This window comes from Mycteria americana, chromosome 1 (genome assembly GCF_035582795.1).
Source record: "Mycteria americana isolate JAX WOST 10 ecotype Jacksonville Zoo and Gardens chromosome 1, USCA_MyAme_1.0, whole genome shotgun sequence".
NCBI classification, from domain to species: Eukaryota; Metazoa; Chordata; class Aves; order Ciconiiformes; family Ciconiidae; genus Mycteria; species Mycteria americana.
The window spans coordinates 201,350,564-201,369,520 of record NC_134365.1 but is presented as its reverse complement, the minus strand read 5'-3'; the positions used below and the strand labels follow the sequence as shown (position 1 = coordinate 201,369,520).

The window sequence follows — 18,957 nt, the reverse complement described above, 5'->3', positions numbered from 1 at the left end:
TTCTATTTATATATGAAAGATTAAGTACTACTTTGGCTCACTGTTTCGCTCAGGTTTAGATGATGACATCCCTTTCTAGATATTCACTATAGCCCTATTCTTAGGAAGGGGCAAGGTCTCAATCTATCAATAAACGGCCTGCTGTCCTATCCCTCACAAATTTAAAAAGCACATCAAACATAGTCAACTCAAAATGCTTTGGAGGGAAACACTAGAAAAAATTGTTTCCAACAGTTCTTGTTTCATATCATATTAGAGCCTCTAACAGTAGTGGGAATTCAGGAGAACTGGAAAAAATCTTTTTTGAAAAGGTGATTTTTCTGTTGCATCATTATTCAAGCTCACAAGTGACTAACATGCACAAGAACAAGAATTGAGAAGACTTGGACATTTTTCCTCAGTTCTTGGAAGTCCAGAGATATCTAGTAACTAATTACTTTTTATATTTTCTGACCATTAATAAAATTACCCCACACTTTAATTGATTGAGAATTTGGTTGGTTTTGGTTTTGCATTCAGTGATTTTAATAGATAAATATTTGCATGTGATTTTTTTTTTTTTTGCATTTGGTAATTCTATATCTATTAAGATATTATATATCTATTAAGATATGTATTTTCATGTGAATTTTACTTTTTTTCCAAAGTATGTGCCATTTTATCATTAATGTAAATTGCTTTTGCTGTACTATTTGACCTTTCTGAACCTTTATCAAGGTATCTTTTAATATTTCATATGGCGAAACTTCTGTTTCATCTGGAATTATACATCCTAATTTTAGTTATATTTACCGTTTGCCACATAATTACAGTTTTCAGCAGTAGAGGACTTCTATTCTTAGTTAAGTTCACTATTAACCATCTCTTGCAATGCAATTTCAGGGATACAAGAGGCTTGGGGTATCTTGTTTTTTTCTGAGGAGGGAGTGTGACTGACACTGACTGATTTTAGGCCACAAAGAGAAAGATACTGCAAATGAAGTAAGAGCATGATTCCAGTACTAGGCAGATACTCTTTTGACTGCATAGATGATCTAAGAATCTATTTCCTGACTACAGTATATAAGCCTCTATGGACACATACTGCCTTTTGACAAATGATCAGAGAAAATCTAACATGGAGAATTAAAATTAAGCTAAAATTTCTTATTAACTGTAAAATTCTTGTGTGGTACTTTATTTCTAAGATAAACTGTTTTCCATAGAGGCTAGAATATCTGTCTTTTGCCCTAAGTGCCCTTTGCTTAACAAATCCTTATCACACTATTTAAACATCTCACAGATGTGAAAATTATCTGAACAAGTTAGAGAAGTTGATACAGATAGGACCAAATGGCTTCTATGTCTGTTTTAGTTAGATTAATTAGTTAAACTGATATGTGATAGTCATTGTCTTCTCCACCATTGTGTTGTCTTGTACTTTGAGGAATAAGCAGATATTCTTAAAATCTTGTAGGTATACACAGAATTTCTGTCAAAATTCTAATTTTTTGCTCTAAAAGTGACTTCTTTTAATGGCAGAATATTCAAACCACAATTTACATATCTTTTTCCATTGTTTTTTCATGGCATAAGTTTGCAAGTACTTCTAGTTAGTCAAGGGCTGGTATGAGTGGACTCATACTCAATGTGGAAGATAAATATGTTTGCTTAGTTACTTTTCCAGGACTAAGTCATCAGTCACTGACTTTCAAAATCCAAATGAAACGGAGGTTGGCTAGTTTTGGGTGAGGAATGGGACATCAGCATTCTTGACCTGTGAAGATAATTACTTGACTGGAGAAAGACTTAGTTTTTCTACAGATGCATGAAACCCCATAATTGAAGGCATTGTTCATTATCCTAATGCATTCTAATGCTAGATGGAATTTAAACGTTGCAACAGAAATCTTTTTTTATTATTTTCACATGGATTTTGGACCAATATTTATTTTACATTTACTGTAAACTGTGCTGTCATGAACATTTGCAGTCCAAACAGGTGTTGGGTGCCCAGTGTTTCATTTGTGTTCCACAATTTTAACCTCAGTGGATTTTGCTCCATGACTTGTAAGATGTCAGTTAAAGTAGTCAGGAGGGCAGTTCAGGAATATATCTTGTTCTTTCCCCACACTCATGAAAATTTTTCCTTTCTCTTTCCATTCTTTGCGTTTGAATAGGAAGACAGCTGCCTTCAGATGATACAGAACTCACTGACAGTTGCTCTTGCTTCAGTCCTACTTCATGAGAACTTCAGAAGATACTAACTGAGGTATTTATTTGTTCTTTTCATTTTTAGAATTTCTACTTTCAGATACTAGATAGATAGAAGAGCAGACAAAAGACATCATGAATCTAGACCAAGAGGCGTAAACGTAGAAAATAACACAAAAGTTCTGTCTATAAAGGAGCTACTGTGTGATATAGAATAGAATAGAATAGAATAGAATAGAATAGAATAGAATAGAATAGAATAGAATAGAATAGAATAGAATAGCCTATTTCAGTTGGAAGGGACCTACAACAATCATCTGGTCCAACTGACTGACCAATTCAGGGCTGACCAAAAGTTAAAGCATGTTATTAAGGGCATTATCCAAATGCCTCTTAAACACTGACAGGCTTGGGGCATCGACCACCTCTCTAGGAAGCCTGTTCCAGTGTTTGACCATGCTCTTGGTAAAGAAATCCTTCCTAATGTCCAGCCTGAACCTCCCCTGGCGCAGCTTTGAACCATTCCCACATGTCCTATCACTGGGCACCAGGGAGAAGAGATCAGCACCTCCCTCTCCACTTCCCCTCCTCAGGAAGCTGTGGAGAGCAATGAAGTCACCCCTCAGCCTCCTTTTCTCCAAGGTAGACAAGCCCAAAGTCCTTAGCTGCTCCTCATAGGACACACCTTCCAGCCCTTTCACCAGCTTTGTTGTTCTCCTCTGGATGCATTCAAGGACCCACTATATGAAAAAGATGTGGACAGGCTGGACAGGGTCCAGAAGGGCCACAAAGATAATCAAAAGACTGGGAAGCCTGCCATATGAGGAAAGGCTGAGAGAACTGGGTTTGTTCAGCCTTTAGAAAGGAAGGCTTAGGGGAGACCTTCTCACCATGTTCCAGTATTTGAAGGGTGGCTACAAAGAAGACAGAGACTCCCTTTTACAAGGAGTCACATGGAAAAGACGAGGGGTAATGGGTAAAAGTTACTCCTGGGGAGATTCTGACTGGACACAAGAGGAAAATTTTTCACAATGAGAACAATCAGCCATTGCAATAATCTCCCCAGGGAAGTGGTGGATTCCCCAACATTGGACACTTTTAAGATTCAGCTGGACAAGGTGCTGAGCCATCTTGTCCAGACCCTGCTTTTGCCAAGAAAGGTTGGACCAGATAATCCTTGAGGTCCCTTCCAACCTGGTATTCTATGATTCTATGACCTTAACATCCTTCTTAAATTGTGGGGCCCAGAACTGCACACAGCGCTCAAGGTGAGGCCGCACCAACGCTGAATACAGCGGGATAATCACCTCTTTTGGCTGGCTGGTTGAGCGGTGTTTGATGCACCCCAGGATGCGGTTTGCCCTCTTGGCTGCTGGGGCACACTGCTGACTCCTATTGAGCCTGCTGCCCACCAGCACCGCCGCATCCCTTTCTGCAGGGCTGCTCTCCAGCCACTCCTCTCCCACTTTATTCTTGTGCCCAGCATTGCTCCATCCTAGGTGCAGAATCCGGCATTTCGACTTGTTAAATTTCATCCCATTAATCATAGCCCAATGCTCTAATCTAATGTAATCTCTTTCTATAGCTGGGCACTATTTTAGCTAATCTTCTTTTATAAATTGAGAAATCAAATATTACAAATATGCCGAAAGGAAACATATTAAAATGAAGTTAAAATGTTGCTTTTTTGGGGTCTTCTATTCAGTTTTATCTGATCCTCTGCTTTTCTCCAAGAATGGACAAAAACTTTTGCAGGAAATCCCTCAACATGAATACCCTATCACCTAAATAATGACTAAATAATGAACCCTTCAAAACTATCTGGCATTTGTAGGTTTATTTCTCTAATACTTACAGGGAATTTCAATTAAAGCAAAGCTGTGGTGTTAACACAATATACAAACACTTTCGTCCCAGTTTATCTTTCATAAATCCATGAGATTAAATATAAAAGTTGTTTTAAAGATATTGATAAATATTTTATTATGAAAAATATTTGTCATTTTTGTCAGATACCAGTGAATTAATTCCTTTGTATAGAAAAGAACTTTTCCATTTGTATATGTAAACAGAGTCTTATAAAGGATTAATGGCCACAGAATTCATAAACGGAAAAAAGTATCTTGTAAGCCTGTGATCAGTTGGATTTGTATCAGTACTAAATTTATGATCTGCAGCTGTTAAATGTCTGATAGGAGCTTCATCTTCTAAAGCATGATAACTGTGAGTGCATGGCTAGCAAAAAAGGAAACATGGTGCTTTGAGAAATGAAATTGTCCAAATGTATGGATGATGATTGCAATGCTTCACATAGCACAAAACTTTTATTCTGTAAATCTTACAAATGTATGTTTTAATGCTTTTTAAATTGCAGAGAGCTACTAGCACAGATTCTAAAATATTGTAGGTTGAACAGAAAGTCTGTTGGTCATTATTTGTATAGTCAGTCTAATGTAAGCAGTGCTGGGCTGGAATTCTTGTTTCTGCATTTGAGAACTCAAAGCTTAAATGGCACTGAAAAAAGATGTGTCATGATTTCTATAATATCATCTTAAAATACGTAGTATATGCAACTTTTTTTTTATAGTTCTTGGTATGTATATGCATCTTTCTTAAATACCAAGAATGGCTTAACTTTTTGGAAAGGTTGGTAATTGTTAGTGTAGTTATTGTATAAAAGTCATATGTGCTATGATAGGTATATTAAAATATATGTATTTCTTTTTTATAAAGAAACTTTATATACCAGCCAGTATAGATTATAGTTAGAATAATGTTAGCATTAAAATTAAAAGTTTTCAGAAAAAGGACTATTAAAAATTCAGTTGGGTTTTACATATGGATTCAGAAAAGAAAGCAGAAGTCTTTTTTGTTTCTAATTTTGCATTGTGTGCTGTTAGCAGCTAACTATGTTAATAGGTTTTACATGCAGATTCTATGAAGTGCTGCATATTCTCAGATTTTAATAAAGCAGTTGGTGTTATGTGACAGGTTGGGCCATTTTAGTATGCATTATGGATTGGTTATGTCTTACAGTGGGGCAATCAATTTCTGGAGTCAGTACGCAACCATTTTAGCAGTAGAATTAGCCGCTTATGTCACAGATTATAATTAGCGGCGTCTGTATGCCAAAGCAACAGGATGGAATGCAAAACACAGCCAAACATGTGAACGAATTTTCTTCCAGTGATATTTGGCCAGGCCTAAAATATCTTCCACTCCAGATTTGAAAGTAGTGGAAAAGTTAGACAACTCTCTCTTGGGAAGAAACAGATTGTAGTTTATTCAGAAGTCCACATTGTTTCAGATCTCTAAGGTAAGTAACAATTTTTTAAATTTCTTTTTATATCTGTATTAAAATATTAGCATATTAATAATTGAGTTGGTTTTTGGTTGTTCTTATTAGATGGATGTATTGAACTTCTCCCCCATCTGATTTTGTGTGCAACATTTCAGGCTCGTTCTGTCCTCATTTAAGGATCATGTTGCTGCTTATGTGATTTATTTTAGGACCTAAATTTAAGTGTTCATTTTTATATACAATTATTAGTTTAGATTCTGATAGTTTTAAATATGCTTGTTTTTACAATTAAATGCCATATTAAGTTGCATAGTTTAAACTTGCACTTGTGTAATACTAAGAAGCTAACTTTTAGTACTTTTTAAATCTTACAATATCATATGACTACAGAGATACTACTGTATTTATATAAATGTCTGCTTTGCAGTAGTAAACCTCTGATGTTTGTAGCTCTAAATTTTTCTCAGTTTATCACATACTGAAAGTTAAATTTAGTCAAGAATGGATCCATGCTTCTGCTGAACACTTCTTTAGGGCTTGACAGTGTGATAATAAACTTCCATCTGAGGAACTGTTACCAAAATCAATTCTAACTTCTTTGAAGTGTACTTGAATTAATATGGAGCATCCAACTACGTGTATTCAGAACTCCTTTAGAAGTTTGTATTCTTGAATTCAAATAAATATTCTCTTGGATAATTTCACTGACTGAAAGAAAATGACTAGCTAGGTATTGGTGGGTTACTGACTCATTATCAAATGATTTATTGGATGATACTTGGTGTCTCTCCACCAACAGGTGCTCACACTGCATATATAATCATGCATCAGAATGAGCACATAAGTTCCTAAAACAGGATATTGCCAAAGTGTAGGAATGTGATTTGAGTGCATCAACACCAGTCAACTAGGCTCCTTTTATAGAGATATGAGTGGTTTCACCGTATCTATCTTAAATCTCCTCCTACGTGAGGAGGAGATGAATCATGTCCTAGAAGTGTCTGCCTCTCCATTGTCTGTGGAGGGAGCCTAGGTAAGTATGGCTGCTGTTACCTGTGTTTGGTGAGATGAATTCTGGCCTGTATAGTCACATCCAAATGAGTAATCCACGAGTGAACTATAGTAACTTGGTGCCATAGAGTTCTGAAAGTTTGCAGTCAGTTAAGATTTTGGAAGTTTTGGTTGTGATGCATAGTCACAGCTGATGCCACTTGGGCTGAGATGAATGTCTGTTTATCTTCTAAATATGATATAATATGATAAAATGTGATAGTCACATATTAGATACAGACCTTCTTTCCATTACGTAATGAAGAAAGCTGATAAGCTTTGTACCTTCATATTACACCCCCAGGCTTCTAGCATATATTCTGGTACTACAAAAAGACAGTCATTTTTGAGGGCTAAAGAGGTGAAAGTTGACCCAGAGGGCACCCAGAGCCAACTTTTATGTAGTATGGGTGGATGTAGTATAGAGTTTTACATAGATGGAGCCAAACTTCCTGTAGGATGGGCAGCAAGACCAGGATAGGAGATGGTAGTCCTATGCTGCCCATGCTACTTTTCAGGCTATTTTTCTAGTCTCAAATGCTCAAATAGACCTGATGAATGGCCTATATGCCAAAAAGCTTGTCTACTTTTTCTACTGTTTGGTATAATAAAAGATATTTCTTTTAGCCACAAACCTTTTCTTCCCAGTAACATTCTACTTTTAGTTTTGTTGTGTTATGGTAGGTATTTTCCATTTAATGAAAATACTGAAGAAGGCTTCTGAAAACTGTTATCTTGCTGAAACACAGAACTGCATTATGAAATAGTATATTTCATTCTGCATGATTCAATGAGTCATTTAATAATTATGTTCAATGCATGTGTGAAGATAATGCTTTCAAACAGAAATGCAGTTCTTATATTCATGAAGTTGTATAAGACTATTAATGTATTGTCATAACAGAGAAGAAACTGTTTGTAAGCTATATTTGATAAAACTACTGTTTGTGTTTATCGGAGTACCCCACATTCTTTTTGAATTGTATATTTCATTGAAATTCTGTTAGTAACAACTTTCATGATCTGTGAAAGTATTTACTTTTTTCATTGAGAGTCATATATTTTATTAATTTTGCTTTTAGTTAAACATCTGTTGAACTGATAATGTTGTGATTCACACTTGGTGGTTTGTTTTAACTGATTTTAGTCATGTTTATGGAAGACAAAGCTGTATGCCCTTAGCCATATTGAAAACATCTAAAATGCTATTTAAATTAAGAACATTAAAATGACTGTCTTCCTGTATCAGAAATCCTCAGGTACCTCAGGTACGTATGACTTCAACTCAGGAAAAAATTCAAAGCTAACATTCAAAAAATTATCTAGAAATAAGCTTTGATTTAGGATTGTTTAATAAGTGAAGCATATAAATGGCTAGAATGTAAAATAATGAAAACAAAGGCAGCAGAAAGCAGAATTATTCTTTCTTCCTTTGCTTTATCAGAAGATTCCATCTTTTGCTACCTTTCCCTTCTCTTTGTGACTTTCTTCAGCATTCCCTGGGCACTTTCTCCCCATACTTTACAGTCTCCACTTATGTCTCTCATGTTCTTTTCCTGAATGTACTCACTACTTAACCTTTTTCTCCTATCCCCAAGTGTCTAGTCACAGTATTTCATTTACTGTACTTAAATTATACTGTGGAGACTTTTTCTTTTTTTACATGTCTGATTACATATTTTGTTAATTCACAGCTGAAAAGAAATGAGAACATTTGCAAGACAATTTTCCCATCCTGAAATAGATTTCAACATTGTGGTAGATGATTTTAAATTTCAGCTGAATTTTATCCAGCTTTTTCTTTTAGATTGAAGCAATATATTTTAAAGCCATGAGGACACTCTTTACTTTTGTACACTAGAGGCTACCAAAGATGTCTCAGTTGTCCTTATATTAAACTAAAGACTTTCTGACGCATGATTACCTTCTAGAAATGTGTGTAAGGTTGTTCTTCAACTGCCAATTAAGGAATCAAAATCTATCCTAGGCAGAGTTTAGTTGCCCAGATGGTAGAGAACAGTCCAAACCACCTGCAAACCTGGACTAGGTGAACCTGCAGAAACTAAGATCCAGCATGATTTATCTTTATTTTGCCCGTAGAAACTTGCATACTTTTCCTGAATTTGAGTTTAGGAAAGCCTAATTTGCAGCTCTTTCCCTTCCTGGAGAAATGCTTACGTGAGAAGTCACCACCACTGTTCTGGGATTAGTGAAATGTTCATTTATTGTAGGGGCAATTATCAGAGGGCTTTAATCAAAATAGAAAAGCTTTGCTGCCTGCCTCTGACTCACAATGGAGCTTTTCTGCCAAACCTATCAAATGAGGATGTTTTTAAACATATGTGAGACCTCTTATTTATGCTGTTGTGGAACTTGCTTTTCTAAGTAAAGGCTTTACTAGACCGTAAAGCATGTTTCAGGTTTAGTGATCCCTACACAGTGAAGTAAGTTGTTCTCTTGAAACAGAGGTCTAATCCAGCCTACAGCACAGGTAGTAAGAGATCTGAGCATGCACAAAAGCCACAAAGAATTTTTCTTAACTGCATATCAGAACCAGTACTTCAGCATATGCTGCAGTTTTCTTTGGACCTACAAGGAACAGTTTAGGGAATTGGTCTTAATGCCTTTAATTCTGTTTTCACAAACTATGGTTAAAAATTTCGAAGCTCTGGAGCTAGTCTGTTGCTCATTATTTATGGTCAAAACTGCAAATAATACTGCAGTGGATGCATAGGTAGCAAACAGCATACTGATATTGTTATTAGACATTCCTGTTACGGTATTCCTTTTTTTTTTTTTAATGTTCTGGGTTGGTTCTCTGGTAGGATCTCAGACTACAAAAACTGATCGACATGTCAGGCACTATTTTCTATATTTGATGAGCAAACAATGCCTAATTTGAGTTAAAAAAGACGTTATACTTGTGCTCTATGAATGTCTTTTCCTGTGTATGCCCAAAGAATAACTTTAGAAACTACAGACATACTTCCTGGAGAAGATAATGTGCTTGTTATTTGATCCAAATAGGAATTGTTTTCCAGTTACCCAAATTAGGATCTTTAAAATGAAGAAGTATGCTAAAAATAAATCTTACATTTCAGATTACAGTACTTGATTTACATCAGTAAATGAACTTTAATTGAAAGTTAAGAATTTTAATAGTAACAGCTTATTTCCATTTCAGATTAAATAGTTTCTATGAAAAATTCTACTTTGAGATACAAGAAATATATAAGTTACATCAAATGAGAGATTTTGCTCTTAGTTTATTTTGGAATGCATACATACTTAACATGTACTTCTGGGTTTTGTTTATGCTTCATTTGTTTTTACAGCTAATTGAAAGATCAGCTCTGTCTTTCCTATTGGTTTTAATCCAAGAAGTGGCATACTGATGAAAACCAGTATTTTACATTTTGCCATGTTCTTCATCTTCGGTGTTTCTTGCATTGTATTAGTGCTTTGTCACGGTTGCTGAAGAAACATAGAGTCAGTTGCTGCCTAAACAGTTGAAGACAACATTACCAAAAAAGGCTTCTGTAGTACATGTGTTTTGATGATTTCCTCATGTCTAATACACATTTAAATTAATCTGGGTTTGCCCTGTGTAAGTAAAAATGAGTAATAAAGCTGTTATGACCAGGACTGCAATGCAACAGAAGCACATCAGTTTGTATTCATTGACATTTAAAATTCATCAGAGAAGGGCAGAGACTTAAAATATATAATCAAACACAGTATACATAGGAAAGCATTTTGCTTCCCTTGCTACTGAAAAGGAAAGTGACTTTTGAGTTTTTAGTTTAGTTTCATGTGACTTTTCAAAAAAGGTACAATTGTGACTTTCTAGATGCAAGGTCAAATTATTCTTCTTTCATATTTTTTTAAAACTTATCTGTGATCAATCACTTGAATTAGGGAGGGAAGACATGACGATTAATTTTCATCTCTAGCCTCTGCATCTAGTTCCATTCCTTGTTTCTTTAGTGTATTTTCACTTCACTATTCAAAAAAAGCGTCACAGAATAGCAGTGTAACTCCATTTACTATGTAAAATCATTTAGCAAGGCTAAATAAACAGCTTTTCAAGGTCCTCAACCAACATAGCAAAGCACCACAGAAAGGAGTTAAGTAACCTGTTTTGTAATTGTGCTGAACTCTACTGTATGAACTGTAAGAATGCTTCTAAAGAGATAACAGCATGCTACCTGGAAGTAGTACTTTCATAAAAGCAGCAGCAAGAACAGGAAAAAGAGAAAAGGTTATGCCATGCATATGTCTTTATGTACTTAAATAGAGCTGTTTCTTTTTGCTCTCACAGAGAGTACCTCTTCCCAGCACTGAGGATGTGAAATATTTTTCCTGAGAACAACATTGAGGATAATGTTGAAGGACTTTTGCTAAAAGCTCTGTCCAAGCAGGACTTGCATTAGGAACAGTATTTCTACAAGATACATTTTGGCCTTGCTGGTAATCATTGTTGTATGATCGAAAGGATCTGCTATCACACACCTAGAACATAAAAAGATATCTTTTTTAAAAGAAGTATTTTTAAATAGAAAAAGATGTGATTGTTTTTTTTAAAAGTATCTAAAATTATTCTTTGACTGGTAGACTTCTGCACAAGATTATGATAGCAGAGGTTCTTTCATAATTTGTCTCAAACAGAGGGATTGCTTTCATTTCCTTCACAGTTATAAAGAACTTCAAGCCTTTCAGTATGTTCAACAACCCCAATGAAGATTATTTCCCCATTCCTCCCTCTGAGTTAGCTTTGTAATTCTGGCACATCTATCACACTTCCCCTGACTATATAAATAACCAGAAAAAGCATGACAAATGACAAAAAAGTTTTTAAAAAGTTTATGCCTACCAGTGTTTTGAGATTCCTGGTGTTGTCTCTAGTGAAGGAAAATTGAAGGCCACAAAAACAATTCTTATTTGCATTTAATGGTCCTTAAGAAATTAAATTTTGTACACAGAAACCTAATCTTCACTGCAACTCAACACAACAAACTACCAGATCCTGTCTGCAAAGTTTAACTTTACTATGTGTTAAAGTAAAACTTTGTGGTGTTTCTTTTCTTGAGAATACTGTACATTGATGATAAAGGAGGAATTGAAAGTAATTGAAAGCATCCAAGCAATACAGTTAAAAAAAAAAAAAGTAATTGAGAGCAGCAATTTAAATAGCAATACAAACAGCATGGGATGTATCCATTTTGTCAGCTACTCAAATAAACTTCTTCTCTTAATGTCCATAATACCCAGAGACATACAAACCATTCTAATGTAGCCAGAATTCTATTTGATCACCCAGGTTAGGAGTATTACTGCTGACCTGTTGTAATAAAAGTCTGAATGGATGACTTAAGGGGAGTTCTTAGATGTTCTTTCCAAATAAGCAGTACACTAAATAAATACTCTTGAAATAAATAAAAAACTGTATAGCTTGTAGTGCAAAAGAAGCGTATTAAGATTATTCTTTGAACTATTAATCCAGATTTCCTGTTTCTTAAAATTGTGACATTGTTTTTATTTCTCTTTTTATGAAGGAATATTATTTCAGTTCAAATTAGTATGACTTTACTGTGTTTATCTAGAGAAGACAGGGTTTTTTAACTACTATCAGAAATACTTGGTGCAATGGTGTGTATTAGAAACAGGTTAGCTCCTTTGAAACACTTTAAATTGTGGTCAAAAACACATAGCAAATTCTGTTTGTCTTTTGGACAAATAAGTAAACTCTGAAGTTTATAGGCAAAATAATTTTTGTGAAATTATGCATAATACAGATTATCTATTCTTCATTGAAATATGTTATTGCAATACAAAATTATCAATATTTTATATTGACGAAACTTAATCTAAGATTTAACTTAGGTTCACACTCTTTCCAACACAGAATAAGATATTTATGTATGTCAAATATGTAAAATGTACCCAGTGTTTACATTTCAAGTCAAAATTGCACTCAGCTTCAAAAATAACTGCATAAGGATGAAGGTGCTTGCCAAAAAGTAAGCTTAAAGTACCCCAGAAAATATTTGAGAGCATTATATTGGAAGGACAGATGGGATATATGCTCTCTATCAAAAAAAGTTTGAGAGCGCAAAAGTAACTCAGCATGCCAAATCAGCAGATTAAGGGAAATAATTAGAAGCAAGAAGTCATATTTCCCAAATCTGAAGTTGTATGCAAATGAATAAAATAGAAAAGATCGTGAACTCTGGCAGGTTAAATCTAAAAGCAATACAGCTGGGACAAAAATGTTTAAGGAACAATGAACATCATAAGTGATGATAAATCTTTCTTCAAACATGACAATCACCAAAACCTGCCAAGTAGTTTGTATGGTAAACGGATGATCAGACTCTAAAAAGAGTGGTCAGAGAAGTTGAAGGATATAAAAAGTATGCTGAATGAATTATTTGTGTTTCTGTAAATTGTGGAAGAAACTGGAGCACTTTCTGTGCTAGAACCCCACTTCATGGGCTACTCATCAAAGGATCTATTTCAGAATAAAAGGACTACAGAAAAAGCTTATCTATAGGGGACATGTAGATAAAATATACAGGAATACTCAAAATCAGAAGATACTCACCAAAGACCTCTGAAAGAATTTAAGAATAAAATCAGTGAACTACTAATGGTGATAAAAGGCCAGCTCTAAAGACTGCAGAATCCTAGATTAATTTAGATTGGAAGAGGCCTCTGGAAATCATCTAGTCCATCCTCCTGATGTACTTGATCAGGGAGTCTGTAGCAGACTCTTAGCAGAACATCACTTGTCCTTTGATCTGTCCTTTGATCTTTCTCGTAACCTCCTGAAGGTCTCCTTTTCTGTTTCAAAGGAAAACTGTATGCATTTGAGTCAGCCCTTTGCACGCAGCGCAACCGTCTTCCTCCTTGCCTTCCCAGCCTTTCTTTCCTGAGCGCTTGTATCCATCCATTGCAGCACTCCAGTCATGTGGGCTATCCAGTGTATTTCTGTAATTCCAGTGGGATCATTGCTCTGCAGCTGTGCATGAATTGCTCATGTTTGTTTCCCATGCTGTGTTCATTCATGTACAGACACTGGAGATGGACCCCAGTTATGCTGCTTTTATAAGGAAAGGGAAAGAGCCTTCTCCGTCATGCTGTCCCCTGGATGCTTCTTTGCTCGCCCCATGCATTCACTTCTCTTAAGGATATAGCAACCCTCTCCTGATGTACTTACTTTAAAGCTTTCCTTGCTAAGTTAGCAAAGATGCTCTTGCCCAACTTGGTCAGATGGATCCCGTCTCTTCTCAATAGTTCTCACTCCTTAAAGAGGCTCTTGTGCTCATAAAAGCCAAATCTCTGCCTCTGACACCAGCTAAGTAGTAAGATGTTAACATGCTAGATATGTCCACTCCTATATGAACCTTTCTCTTTCACTGGAAAGACTGAGGAGAAAACCAGCTGGCCCTTACACCCTTTACCCCTCCCCCAGAGCTCCACAGTCACTCTTCATGTGCTCACCCTTAGGAGTATCATTGCTGCCCGTGTCATGAGCAGCAAGGGCTGGATAAGCCTCAGAAGTCTCTGCAATATCCTATATCTGATCACTCAGAAAGCAGCAGAACTCCCAAGACATCAAAGTCAGGTCAGCAGATGGGTGCCTCTGTCTCCTGCTAAAGGAAGTCTCCAATGACTATCACCTACCAGTTGCCTATGCAGGTTGCCACTCTCCATCTTTTTTTATTTCATTGAAGGGCATTTCAAGACTGAATGTTTGGAAACGAAAATGGCAAATAAAATTCAGTCTAGGTAGAAGTGAAGTTTTGCACACGGGGGGAAAAAAGGCCTTCAAATGCAAAGTGATGGTATCTGAACTATTAGAACTTCATAGTGAGATTCTCGGGTTATGATGGATGATTCATTAAAAACTCCAGTTCAGTGCCCACTAGTTGTCAGAAAAGGAAACATTTGGAATTCATGGGGAAACAGTAGAAGTCAAAAGAGAGTACATTGTACAACTCCATGATCCACCTGACTTTTGAATCCTGTGAGCTGTTTTTGTTCCTCCTCCATCTCTGAACTGAGTAAGTTAAGAGGAAGGTAATAAGTACAACCAAAGGAATAGCACGCTTTCATACAAGGAGGACAACGCAACCTGGAAAAGAAATGACCAGGATCAGAGAGAACAATATGATGGAGACCTGTAAGAAGGCTTCCATTCTTTCATCAGTATGATCTTTTAGTCACCATCAGAGAGAGGCTATTGAGCTAAATGGACTTTGGTCTGCTCCAGTATAGTCCCTTTTATGGTTTTAACCTCACAGATAAGATAATAAACATAAAAAATGTTCTTTGATTATTTGTGTAGGTCAATTTGTTGTTATCTAATGGGATCTGCTGATGGAATAGGATATAGCAACACAAAGCAGCTGAAGCAAAATTGAAAAAATATTTCTGAAAATTTATTTTAATTACATCAGTCATTAGGTTTCCTAATATTTTCTGAAGATTTGATTTTGTTTTATTATTTATCACGTGTTCTGTTCTTGTAGGAAAAGTATGTGTTTTAAAATAAAACCTGTTTGTAACAGCTATCTAAAATACTACCCTGTTAATTGTTTCTGTCTATCAGTATTTGATTCTGGTTTTAATTTTCTTTTTTTTTTTTTTAAGGTGATGGAATTCTACTTACTGTTTGTTCACCTCAAAGTTGCTACCCCCCCCCCCCCATCTTTTTTGACTTTGCAGCCAAATTTGCATATGATAAAAAGAAGGCATAGAGGTTTTCTGGGTAATGAAGTTTTTTCAAGTTCAGTGAAAGTTTCTTGTGAGGTAATGCCCTCATTAAAGGAAAACTCTGTCCTGGTACATTCTGTTGGCACATGAATAGTATCTGCTGGGTCAGAACACACAATTCAAGCTAGCTAGTACTGGGATGTATTTATCTTTTGTCTGGAAATTTTTATAAAGGACTTGGAAAGAGAAAAGTAACAAGGTTACTGCATTGATGTGGGTACTTGAAGAAAAAAAGGTTCTATGCAGGGTTAGATACCTTCTAGCAATCAGGTATCATTGATGTTAAAAATTGTTAGATACTGGATATAATATTTTTGGTGATTGATGCTGCAAGTAGCTAACCTGATACTTTACAGGAGCATTTTGAGGTGTGTTCATGCAGTCTACAGTATGCATTAAGTTCCTTTGTGGTTTTTTTCTATTGACTTGTATTTGTTTGTGTATATTAATAATATACATTCGAGTAGTTGATATACACTGAATATTTATATTTTATGTACCTGAACAGAGATATCAAAAAGAAAATCCTGAAGGAGTTAACATCAGTGTTCTCTATTGAGGAGGTCTGGGAAATTTCTGTATGTGACCCTTCTTTCTGGAGGATGACTCTGAAGAAATGTCCCAAATGAAAATACCAGTAGAAGATATTTTGGGACAAATCAATAAAATTAATAATTATTCTGTCACCAGGACCCGATGGTATTCACTCATGTTCAGAAGGAAAAAAGTTCTTTGTGGGCCTTTCTGGTAAAAGAAGCAAGATAGCATCGAACATGACTTCATCTTAATTTCTGCCCAAAGAGCTTCCAATATATTGCTAACTGCATGATTCTAGCTTTGCTTCAACAATATATTCCCACTGTCCATTCTTTGAAGAGCTAGAGTACAGAGCAGAATAGTGATGAGAAACACAAATATGTCTTAAAATATTATACAATTCCTATTAATTTTTCTATGCAAACAGAGAGAATTTCAGCATTGTTAGAGTGGGTAGAATACCCCCCGGCAGATTATCCTTATCTTGATATTTTGAACAAAGAAAAGAGCAATAATGTCAGTTTAAGCCAAAATGTGACCTTCATTCTGTTTATAAAAGGTTATAAAGGGATTTTAAAGGAAGAGTCTCTTATGAATAAGTAAAATGCAAAGTAGGCAAACAGAGGCCATCAGATGTTTGCAAGCAATTGGGGAAGAATGTTTTAAGTTACAACCCTTGAATAGGAGGATAATGTCCCATAAGCTTACGCTTCCAAAGGTATTGTGGACATCTTCCTAGTCCATTGTAATGCAATATGAAACAGTTTTACCTAAAGAACAAAGGCAATGTCTTAAAAATACGTATTTTCTGTAGTTGTCTCACAAGTGCTGTAGTTTTCTGGACTTGCCAATGATATTGTAAATCCAAGTGAAAGAGATTTTCTCTGGAGGACAGTAGAGATTTTAATGTATACTTGAGAATACAGGAATAGTTCTGTAGAGCAGTCTGGAAATGAATGGCAGACTCAGACGTCCTTATTTTTCGTCTGGCACTTTCTTCCAGGTCTGAATGTATTGCTTTTGCAGGCACAACAGGTTGTGGTGTAAAAATATGGTATCAAGAGTAAGAATTTGAATTTCAATGTCTGAAATGTCAAATTGTTTGCCAGGCTTCCAATTTCTAATACAAAACAGAAATATATCTTTAAAGAGCACAAGTATGTTTTACCTTTGGTAGAATTTTCAAATAAGTTACCATTTGGAATAGTTATTGAAAAGGCTGTAGCAGGGAAGAAAGAAAAATGAACCTATAAATATCAGAGCATATTCCAGAATTTTTGTCAGTTAGAATGACATCTTTTTTGCCTACATGCAAATTTAAGTAAAAACATAAATTGTAGTTATATTACATAGCCCAATGGAGCTACCACATGATGCAAAACAGTTCACTTCCTCTGGACTGTCACAAGTTGATAAAACTTTTCTATTTCAAATGAGGAATTATTCCCTTTTATAAAAGCAATAACATTTTTCTGAGAAGTAGGTTTTTGAAACTGTGTAACAGATGGCATTCTTGTTTATCACACAGGGATTTTTTATATAATCTTGGTAATCTCCTCAAAAGAAAGGTAGTGAAATGTCCATTAAATTTAATCTATATAGGAAAATGGTTGTTGCTTATTATTTTAGAACTCGTTACTATTCTGTTCAATATATTTAATTGAGACCACTTAAATGGTATCACAAGCTCTTATTAACACAAACCAATGGGGGAGAAATAGTTTGCTTAAGTGGAAAATGAGAGTAATGGGATAATGTTCACTTGAACAGAGCTGAATCTTTTTTTCTTTTTTTCTTTTTCTTTTTTTTTCTGTTTTTGAGTAAGCCACATATGTGCTAGCAAAGGCTAATCCTCAGCAAATGGCATGACACAGCTTGCATCTGTATAACTAATTCTCATCCCCAGCAAAATGGAGTGTCCTTTTGGGAGCCCTCCTCTATGCCGTCTCCAGACCATAAAGCGGCTGTGACCGTGTCTGGCAGAGTGCCAGGTGGTATAGGCCAAGCTATTCCAGGATGCATACTGTCAGTGGAACAGCACGGATGTTCACAGCACATGCCTTGGCCCTGCTTAGTTTACTATTCTAGATGTAAGGTAGGAAAATTCTTAGGGTAAAAAATGACCTAAGTCAGCAAATTGAGGACAGTATGTACCAAAGTATGCATTTTATGACTCTGTAAAAGTCTGTCCAAACGTACCTAATTTTTAAATCCTAAAAATCACAGTTAGTTTGGCATCCCTGAGAGAAATGTTTCAGCCAGTCTTATAAGTTTTTGCTCATACTTCAGTTTCTCACAACTTTTCTCCAGACCAGATTAATGTGCCATCACCACAGCATGACTCATTATATTACTGTCAGGAATATAGAGATGAAGCAAAATTTTCCCTGCAATAGGTTTGGGTCTGGAAATTGGAAATGAGAGATGAGATCCCGTCTCCCATAAGAATCTCTGCTCTCAGTGAGATGTTTTCCTGCACCTCTGCTGGTGTCTGCAAGGGAGACGGAGGAAGAATTGATTTTAAAGCAGAGGGAACAAAAGGCAAACAAGGAGAGGAAAGAGGTAGCTAGAGACAGGGGGCAGTCCTCCAGAGAAACTAGAACTGAGCGTGGGCAGCCAAGAGTTTTGGATTTGGAAGAAATGCTAGGGATAGATGTGACAAAGAGACTGGAGCTACCAATAAATGTGAAAGTTAAAAGAGAGGAGACATTTTAAGATACAAGTGAAAACATGAAATAGCTGGATAACTATGTTGAGAGAAGGAGTCAGGAAATTGAAGCAGAGGGAAAGTGGCAAAGAAGAGATGAGAAGGAAGACTGAGATTGTATAAGGGGTGAAAGAAAGATATTGAGGCTGTAAGAAAGTAGGGAAGGAGAAAGAGATTCAACAAAACCTGGTAAACTGCAGCTGATAGGAAAGGAGACTAGGTCTGGCTAAAATAAGTAAGAAATTGAGACTTTACTGCATGGAGAAGGGGAAAACAAAGAACAGAGATGAAGGTAGTTTTATATGGGAAGAGACAATGGGAAGGACAGATGGACAGAAAAAAACTCTTCACCCAATGCTCAGAAGGGAATCCGCAGTTCCTTAGTATTATC

General features: G+C 35.9%; 1 protein-coding gene across 12 annotated transcripts in view; it reads left to right on the top strand.

The window, feature by feature from the left end:
* Window positions 1-18,957, top strand: part of SGCG (sarcoglycan gamma) — a 152,593-nt gene that overhangs the window by 42,063 nt on the left and 91,573 nt on the right. For 6 of the 12 annotated variants that reach the window (XR_012773807.1, XM_075490906.1, XM_075490907.1 and 3 more), the window contains one exon: window positions 2,160-2,251. The gene's annotated coding sequence lies outside the window, so the exon portion shown is untranslated. Of the gene's footprint in view, window positions 1-2,159; window positions 2,252-5,380; window positions 5,510-18,957 lie in introns of all 12 variants that reach the window. The other 6 variants (XM_075490905.1, XM_075490901.1, XM_075490900.1 and 3 more) reach the window with 3 other exon arrangements.